Source organism: Hibiscus syriacus, unplaced genomic scaffold, assembly GCF_006381635.1.
Source record: "Hibiscus syriacus cultivar Baekdansim isolate YM2019G1 unplaced genomic scaffold, ASM638163v2 tig00002511_pilon, whole genome shotgun sequence".
NCBI classification, from domain to species: Eukaryota; Viridiplantae; Streptophyta; class Magnoliopsida; order Malvales; family Malvaceae; genus Hibiscus; species Hibiscus syriacus.
Window position 1 is genome coordinate 5,230,394 of NW_024061932.1, and position 10,944 is coordinate 5,241,337.

Consider the following 10,944-nt stretch of genomic DNA (forward strand, 5'->3'; position numbering starts at 1 on the left):
GAGGAGGAGAATTGTAACAACCCGAACGAAAATAAAAATATTTAAATCGGTGTAATTTGGTGAAATTTGGTGACTAAATTAAAAGTTTTCAAAACTTATAGGCCATTTTAGAAGTTGAAGGAAATTCAGGGACCAAGCCCTGAATTCCTCCAAGGAGTGTCGGTAGGCTTGTATTATAACCGTGTTTTCTGATTGAAATTAGAAAACATATGCTTTATTTGCTTAAACTTTCTTCCTCCCGTACCTCTACTTTCAAGCTCAATTCCGACGCCGTCCGACTTTTAATCGTAAAATTGAAACCACCATCGTGTTCATCGTCGACCAAAACGTCGTGAATTTCGAGTCAAAGTATCGACGTTTTTTAGCACCACCGCCGGGAAAATCTTAAATTCATCTCCGATCGTTGATCGGTTTTCGACACCTCCCGCACCATCGTGTTTCTGGTGTCGTTCCGAGTCCGACGGTGTCGTCCTTGTCTCTGTAGGCAGCGGCGCGTGTGGCAGGTGGAGCGGTCAAATATTCGGCCGAGTTGAAATCAAGCTCTGCATCGTTCAAAAATTTGAACCGGGTTGGTAAATGACTCAAAATCGTTAAAATAATTTTTGAAAATTTTTGCAGGAATTTTTAGAGACCGGAGGAGGTCTCACGCGCCTCTACGCGCCGCCCCTGCGCTGGGGAAAGATGCGAATGGTTGGGCGATGTTGTGACCGATTTGACCGGTCCAAACCGGTCTGAACCGGGTTGACCGGTCTGACCCGACCCAGTCGTTCACCCTACCCGACCCAATGACATTATGAGAATTATTTGAAAAGGTGACATTCTGGGAATTATTTTGAAAAAACTGTGACATTATGGGAATTATTTTGAAAGAGGTGACATTATGTGAATTATTTTGAAAAAGTGACATTCTGGGAATTATTTTGAAAAAGGTGACATTTTGAGAATTTTGAATGTGGACTATTGAACCCCTTTGACCATAACTTTGACCGGCTTTAAACAGCCATTAAATGACCTTTGATTTTGTTTGAGTATACCTATTCTGACATTTTTCAACATGCCGAATCCGTTTCTGAAGTACGTTTTTCCAAATTTGAACTCGAAGGCCTCTAAATCATCAGTTAAACCCATTCACTTTGATTTTTGACCAAGAATTTGAATTTTCTAAAAGCCATACTTTTTGTTGTTCGACACCCTGATTCCGATTCCGCACTCCGTTTGATCAAATTCAGACTTGAAAGCCTTCAAATTGATAGTTAAATCCAAAAAATGCTTATGTACTAAAGAGTTTAAGCTTTGAATGGTTGAGTAAGACTTGGGACTGATAAATTATTAATGTTTGAAGGTACAAGAGACTCTTATGACCGTTCGACAGCTCGACCCAGCTTCTCTAGATCAGTTAAGCCGCGTGTGCCAGTATTCAACCGTAAGACCCGTAAATTTTATGATTTCAGAAATTAATTTTGTTACCCATTAGTAATATAGTGTTATTATGGATTAGGTTCGAAAATAGTAGCAGAGCGTGGCGAGGCCAGCAATCACTAGATATACTATTTGAACCTATTGTCGAGGTGTGTTCCCTGTGTACTACTTGATTGTTTTATATGTTTTGAAATATGGTACATTGAAAGCTATGGTTTAATGTTTTATTAATCCACCTATTTACTGGTGATGATTTATGGAATATGACTGATATATGATTGGTTTTCATTGGTATATGATAATATTGATTATGAAATTATGGAAATTATGCTTACTGTATAAATAGTATTTTTGAAATACTAATTTTGGGTTGGATTGCATTACGGAGGTACAGCTTTGATCACGCTGGTAAACCTTATTGACCTAATGTGACTCTTGGGTAGGCCCACGGGCCTCAAGATGCTTCATTAGGTTGGCCTCCTTTGCTGTGTGCTTAGGGTAAGCCCTACGGACTTACGGACTTAAGGATACAGGCCTCAAAGCCTATCTTTAGGTTGGCTTCCTTTCTGTTGTGTGCTTAAGGTAAGCCCTATGGACGCAGTTCTGGGGAATTGCGGATGGTGTACAGGAGAAGGGTTTTAAATTACGAGTTTCAAAAGTTAAACTTCATTATGGTTTGATGATGAATTTCTGAACTATTACTCAATTACTGTACCTACTATGATTTTATTGTACTATTGGGACACACTGAGCCTAGCTCAGTTTTCGAAAATATTTTCCCCTTTCAGATACTGTTGGTTAGATACTCGGATCAAGCACTTGGAGGATCAACATATCTCTTGAAGTATATCATATTATAATGTTTTATCTTTTAAGTTGACACTATTTTGGTAACATGGGCCTTATTTTAAAGTATTGGATTTTATAATGATTACTCCTTTGCTATTTATATTTGGTTTATCGTAAATTTGGATTTTTAAGACATGTTTAAATTAATTTGTATTTTTATAGTATAAATTATTATAATTTCATAAATATCATTTATAATGTGATTTTATCATGATTGAATAATGGTTTCGGAACAATATCTTTAAGAATCATGAATGTGATTCACTAGACTTAGTTGAAACACATAGACCGGGTCTAGGGGGTTACAAAAACTAATTACTATTTTTTATAAACATATTAGGGTTTATCAGGTGAAGCAGTAAGTTTATAGGGTCAAATACTATTCCACATGTCAATTCCATTATTAGGGTCAATTAAGGTCATTTTTACCTCTAAGGGTAAAGTCAAGATTTATTATCATCGTATTTCCAGCATTGAAACTATTTAACGAGAAATTTCGCAATATAAGAATTCTAGGGTGAATTGCTTTATCGAATGATCACTTAAGTTAGAATTATTTCTTATCAATCTTTTACTCTTATACGAGTTATCCGAGTCTTTTTCAAACATATCAAGAACTTAAACATATGCTTTAGGGCTTATAATAGGTCATGTATACATTTCCATGTCATTTCCTCTATCAGAGGTAAATCATGTCATATTTATATCTCAAGGGAATTTTCATCATTTCATATCCAATAATTTCAGCTATTAAAATCCTTTACGACCACAACTTGAAATGGATCGTTTTGAGATTAATTGTTTAGTTCAACAATCAATAAGGTTAGAATTTCCTATCGGTCTCCTAAATTTCTATAGCAATTCAGGTCTTAATTGATTTATCGTCATTTTACCAAAATTAGTATGGGTTTAGAATAATTAATATTTATTACATGCCCAAACATATTTATTTATGCATCAATCAATTACCTAACATGTATCATATAACATGCAATGAGTAGTAAAGTATCACCTCAGTTTTTTATCTACGTTGATCGACCATTTAGAATCTATTCGATCATCCTTGAATTTTAATTCAACATCCCAAAATATCTCAGATATATTGCAAAACAAAAATATATCAGAAACAAAACTTAAACGTAGAAATCGGATCGAATTGAAAGATAAAAATGCTAAAAAAACTTATCAGATTTGAACTTGGCAGAACGGACCTAAAAAAACGCAGGACATTAAAAAACATTAAGATAGGTGGTCTCAAAGAAAGTCAATATTCGATCAACATTCGATCAACGATGATCACGGACGATTATTGACGATCAACGACTAGTCAACATAACTTAAACGCAGTGATCGAATCAAATCATGCTTTAATTGATTCTATACTTCATGCTAGCTTGATTTACGACGATAGTGGCCAGTATTATGTCGAACAAAAGCAAAACAAAATTCATTCTCCAATTACTTTTGAAGTGTCTTTTCTAGAGTTCGACGACAATTCACATCAAACGACCAACAGGGATTCGGTCGTGATACCAAGGCCCTCCAAATGAAAGTGGTAGTGATGATCATCAATGAAACGTGGTTGAGTTCATCGATGATACGTTAGAATGATTTTTCATCGATTTCTAACAAACGATGGGTGGATAGAGGTAGTCGTTGGCTGGGGTTCGGTCGAGAGACAACTGTTATCATACTAGTGGTAGTGGTGCATGTCACTGTGACTGGATGGCAATGTTTAGAGATTCAATATCAAGGGAAACGAGGAAACTTCAAAATTTAGGGGATTTCAGGCTTGTCTCTAGTATATGGGATTTTATTTTGGGGGATTTAATCATATCCCAAAAACCTTAAAATATATATGGATCATTTTATTACCATAATAGTACCTTAGCCTAGTGGCTAAAGCATAGTACTCCATTTTAATGGATATTGGTTCAACAACTAGAAAGTACATAATTTTTCCTTTTATTTGATTTGCGATAAATGAGAATTGGGTAAACTTGGGCCTAAAACCATGACTGGCTGGAACTTTGAAATATATCTTCATGTTCCTACAGATTAACACTTTAGTCCTTACTTTGTGGTGTGACATAAATAAGAATTTCAAATTAAAATACCTAGAGGAGCTAAAATATTTTGAATTTTTCCTTTTATTTGATTTGCGATAAATGAGAATTGGGTAAACTTGGGCCTAAACCATGACTAGCTGGAAACTTTGAAATATATCTTCATGTTCCTACATATTAACACTTTAGTCCTTATTTTGTGGTGTGACATAAATAAGAATTTCAAATTAAAAGACCTAGAGGAGCTAAAATATTTTTGAATTTTTCCTTTTATTTGATTTGCGATAAATGAGAATTGGGTAAACTTGGGCCTAAAACCCTGACTGGCTGGAAACTTTGAAATATATCTTCATGTTCCTACATATTAACACTTTAGTCCTTATTTTGTGGTGTGACATAAATAAGAATTTCAAATTAAAAGACCTAGAGGAGCTAAAATATTTTTGAATTTTTCCTTTTATTTGATTTGCGATAAATGAGAATTGGGTAAACTTGGGCCTAAAACCCTGGCTGGCTAGAAACTTTGAAATATATCTTCATGTTCCTACAGATTAACACTTTAGTCCTTATTTTATGGTGTGACATAAATAATAATTTCAAATTAAAAGACCTAGAGGAGCTAAAATATTTTTGAATTTAAAATTTTAAAGTAAAAAGAAGGAATGTCATTGAATAAAAGGAAATACACTTTAAAGTTAAATGCAAATACAAGGTTAAGGGGAGCGAAAACTACTTTGACTCCTATAGAACAGAACAAGAAACTCGCTACATTTTAGTTTGACACAAGCATGAAGTCATGCAATGAAGATGAGTTGCTGCAAGATAGAACTATATTTCAGAAATTGGTTGAAAAGTTGATACACATAAAGGCCATATATCACCTTTGCATCACATTTTATGAGTCAGTCATTACAATATCCGAAACAATCAAATATTGAATCAATTTTGAGGGTAATGAGATACATTAAGAAGAATTCATGATAAGACATTTTACTAAGTGTTTCAAGTGAAATTCAACTATAGCAATCTGCCCTCCTTTGGAAAGTGGACTAGTTACGATTATGGGATTTTTTGAAAAAGGCTTGGATGAAAAGATGGGAGTCACCACTAATCACTTTTAAAGTGCAATTGAAACACCTAAAATCAATTAACTTTTTTATAAAACATTTTATTTTATAAAAAATACCAAGTTTTGGTTTGCGAAAATCAGAAATCAGGTTCGTGAGTCAGTTGCGCGTGGGGAAAGATGAACACCCCCATAGCGCTCAAAAATTGGTACCTAGTCGATTGTCTTATATTTTATAATTCAAAATTTTGAGTTTGAGGTTTCATGTAATTTAAAATTCATTATGTACGTAAATTTTGAAGAGGATGTTGATTTACCAAGACTAATAACAACCACCCCCAAGCACTAGGTAAAGCTTGTTATTGATCCCAATAAACAAACATTGCCTTGATGATTTAGAAATCATGATGCAAGGTTTTGAAAAGGATGTTGATTTACTTCGAAAATTAACAATGGTCACTCCCTAATAAATGAACATTGCCTTATTTTAAAATTAAAAATGCAATCAAACAACTTATTGTTGATCCTAATTATACTAAATGGGTTAATTATAGCTTCTCTTTAACTTAAAGTGTCAAATTATGAAATTTAAAGGACATAGAGAACTAAACCTAAAAATGGAGGCTTTAATATTAATCCTAATTGATTTTAACCAAATTATGGGATCAAATAATCGAAATGGACCCTCAGGCATTGAGGCAAGGGCCAAATCAAATATTCCCCTAAATTAAAGGACTAAACTGAAATTAAGCCTAAAATGGAGGCTCTAACATTAATCCTAATTGATTTTAACAAATTACTGAATCAAATAATCGAAATGAACCCTTGAACATTAAGACGAGGGTCAAATAAAATATTCCCCTTAATTAAAAGACTAAAATGAAATTGATCTAAAGCAAAGGCTCTAATTATTAATCCTAATTAATTATGAAAAATATTTGATCGAATAGTTGAAATGGAACATCAGGTATTAGGCGAGGACCAAATCAAAAAATTCATCTAACTTAAAAGGTTTGGGGACTAAATCTAAAGAAACCTAAATTTAAAGGCCAAATCTAACATCTAAGTAATCTATAAAGGACTAAATTAAAAGGACCGTAAATTAAAATCAAATTTAAAAGTAATTAAAAACATGAAGGAGTAAATTGAAATAATTCCAAATGTAAAGCTTAAATTAAATGTCATCAAATAAAGAACCAAAAAAATAAAAAGTAAAGCTTAAATTAAGAAAATGAAGATTTAAAAAAAACTAGAATTTAAAGGACTAAAATATAAATGCTAGAAATTTAAAGGTTGAAATTAAAATTATAGAAAATTAAAGTGACAAAAACTTAAATAACATAAAAATAAATTGCATAAATGTAAATAACAAAAATGTAAATTGAATAAAATTAAAAGTTAGTGATTCATGTGTTAGAAGATAACAATTATTTTAAAATTTTATTTCAGACCATAAATAACGTGGATCTTAGCCTATAGCAGCTCACCACAAGGTCTTCAAATGATTTGAATGCGAAAATTAAAAAGTTAGTAAGTCGGTAATTTGTAGGTTAGCAGTTAGCGGTTATTTTAAAATTTTATCCATACCATATATAATGTAGATCTTACCTCAGAGCAGCTCACCACAAGGTTGTAGAATAATTCGAATTAATAAGTTAGTGGTTAGCAATTAGTGTTAGGAGTTAGTAAGTTAATAATAAAATTAGAGGTTAGTAAGTTAGAAATTAATAAATTAGTAGATAATATTAAAAATCATTGTTTAAAAAATGGAAAATAATCACATAAAAAATACATTGAATTTGAATTAAAATAAATAAATCGGACCAGAAAATAAAATGTAAATTAACAAAAATCAAAGTCTCACATTTGAAATAAAAAAAAGATTAGTGGCTATATTATAAAAACAAAGAAAACAAGGGAGGATGACAACATAAATTTTCCTTTTAGAAACCCTATCAACTAATAAAAACACAAAAGGGTAAATTAATATAAACACGACATGCGTTTCGAAATAAAAGCAAAATAACCCAACTAGTGATAAAAAAACACGACAAAAGTATAAGGACCTAAGAGAAATTTACCCTAAAAGTTTTCTATAAAACTTAATTTTCTTTTTTTTTCTCATTTGAAACCTGATTCTAATTTTTTTTCATTCTCTCAACCTTGCCTTCACTTCACGAACGACGCCACCTCTCCACCACAATTATTTGGCGTTGAACCACCACCGGTGATGGTCAGAGAATTGAAATCTACTACGAAAATAACCTAAATCATTTGAACTATGCTATGGCACGCAAATTGTGTAAGTATACACAATCGAACAAGTAATACAGTAGTGAGTACGTATTGTCTCAACAAAGATTACAAGGACTTCGAGTAAACCTAATGCACTTAAACTCTAAAAAAAGAAATGTGAATGGTATGAACAATTGACTAAGAATTCTATGGAAAAGTATTGAAGTGTAGGGTGAAATGTTGTGAAAAACAATAAAGAATGCTATATAAAAAAGTAAAGAATGTTGTGGAAAAATTGCGTTTAGCACAAGAGTATGAGAAAAGATAACTTGATAACCTCTCACAAACAAGCTACAAGAAAGATAAATGGTTGGGCTTACTAAGGAATCCTATGCCTTAGCTCTAGAATGTTCAACATCTTCTATAAGTATATTGCTCGACATAATTTACTAAAGTGTTCATAGGTTATCTGTAGTAAGGAACCTGATGTGAGAATTATACAACAATACCTTTCAACATAAACAACATAATACTATTGACTAAGTTATACTCATTTTAGTTATCGAAACCCTTTCTTTATCTCTAAGGCGAGTTAGGGCCTTGCTTCCCAGCTCAATCCCATTGTTTACGTCAATCTAAGCATATCTCTCTTGATATTAAGCATCAAACATAGATAACGACTATCTCTCGAAAGCTCTTACAAATATAAGAATTTAAATAATGAACAAGGAAAACATTTAAAATGGAAAATATTAAACCATTCATTCAAACAAAAGCACATTCATCCATAGCAAATCCATGCAAAATAAGTTAGTTCATGGAGGGGCTAGAATCAAACATCTTCAACATTTGTTTCATTATAAACCCATAAGCAAATAAGAATGAAAATCAACTAAAGAATAAGAGAACTCCCAAGTGTGAGGTTTCATGAACTGCCTTAGCAAACTAGTTTTTCTCAAAGGCCTAGCTTGCTATCTACTTGGAGCTTGGCTATGGAGGACACCACGACAGGACAAAAAAGGGAACAAAAATGGAGACTTTTGTGCAGTCGCCTCTAGCTCTCTATCTTATCTCATACTTTCTAAAAGCTCCCCTAAAAATAAGGGTACCTTATCAATTATACTAACGGCTCCTATGGTTTTATGCCAAAATTCCATTTGTACCTTAAGAGAATATTCCTTTCACATGTTTAGGTTGGGCAACTGGCTGAAGGAATTTATGTGTGACACCTAGAGAAAAAGGATTCACATGAACAACATCAAATAAATATATTCATATTTTTGTCCTTTTCTGCGCCTGAAAATGTTATCCATAATGTTGCAACATTTTTTGCCCAGGAATGTTATCCAGAATGTTGCAACATTTTACAATTCTCCTTTGGCATTATTTATCTTCACATCATCACTACTACAACACCTTTCTCTTTAAGCAACACTACTTTCATGAATGCATTGCTATAAGAAAATATAACCATCATATGCAACTATATACAATTAAATGAGCTTTTAAACAACTAATAACCTAAGTAAAAAGGCACGAAATATAACCTTTTTACGGTGTTAACACACCTCCAAACTTAAGTTATTGTTTGTCATCAAAAAATGACTAGTGATCAATATAAGAAATTCTATGGAAAAGTTCAGTACAAAATAGTTGTAAGGAATAAAATTTAAGCCCTCAGAAGCAATTAGCTTTAACATGCTAGACACATCGAGATTTTAAGAACTTTTCCCTAGGACTAGATTCTTTATATGTGTGTGCGTAATTGCATCCAATCTATGCTTAACAAAGTTAAAAAAATAGGCAAGTTCTTTATTCTACTTTAGTATTTATTTAAACTTTAAGCACACAATTACTCCAATTTCTTTAAAAAACTTCCCTGCTATGAGGGGAGTCAGCTTATCACAACTACTTTCATAGACTCAAAAATGAAGTGGAGCAAACACCCTATTCCATAGCCTATTGAGCAGAGTCATCCTGTGACTACTTTTAATCACTCATATGCTATTGTTTCCATTTATTCAAGGGGTTTCCAGGCAATACAATGCAAATAGGAGTGTCCATCTACAGTTACACTGAAGCATTTATTCGTAATTCAACACGTTCAATCAATATAAGGGAGTTTAATTTAAGCATTTCAAGCTGTCATTTATGATTTACGTTTGTTAACGTCAATTCATACTAAGGCATGCAAGAGTTTTTTCATAAAAGTTTATAAAGTCATTAAGCATAGAGAACACGCAATTGTGTAAAATTTCAATAGCAAAAAATCAAGTTCTAAAGTTAATTCTACCGATCTCAACAGTCATGTACATTCAATCATAGCCATAATTTTTTTTTTCATCATTGAAATCATCAACTTATTCAATAAATTATCTTTAAGTTAAACAAATGTTATAGCAAAATTATGTTAGCAACTAAAATTGCAAATGATTAATTATGAACACAACCTCCCCCAATCTTGAAGGAGGCATTATCCTCAATACATGAAAACTAAACTAAAAATGAAATGCAATGCAATGTACCTTGACTAAGTCCTATTTTTGGTGTTGTACATTTCTCAGGATCCTCTAGTAGAGAGGCCTAAATTTGATTAGTAGTTCACTTCAAGCGATTCCTCGTCGGTGGTATTGCAATTTGCTATTGGGATTAGGGCAGATGGAGGAACATCATCAAGAATCTCGTTATTTGTGTCAGCAACGAATGAGACTTCTTCTTGAGTGGGTGCAACATCCATAGGGCCTTTACCCTTTTCCATATGTTTGGGAGTCTGTTTTCTAAAGAAAACTAATATTAAAATTAACAATAAAAAAATAACACAAAGAAGAAAAAAAACAAAATAAAAATTGTTATAGTAAAAATTAGAGAGGGTTAACAGGTACAAACTCTTAAACATATTGTCATATTGAATTGATAAGGTAGTTTTTATCACGTTCGATTGGAGCACAAGTATAAACCAAAATTGCCCACACATATAACATTTCCGTTTTTAGTATATTTTGCTTGGGTATTTCGTGTATTCCATATATGTTCCTTATCCTTTGGCATCTATCATAAGATTTATAGAAATCTTGGGTATCCTTGAAAAGTGTAGACCAATAGAACTCATATTATAGGACCTTTGTAGTAGTCTTCTCTCCTCCAAAGTGCTCTCTAAATGAAGTTGAATAGAAGTGGTCTAAGATCTCTTCTTACTCTTTTTCGAGGACACATCTTTTAACCATGCGACCATCAAATTATTTGAAGAGGTAGAGATCATCCCAATGACAATAGCGAACATAGTCTATGAATTTGTTTATTCCCCGGCTA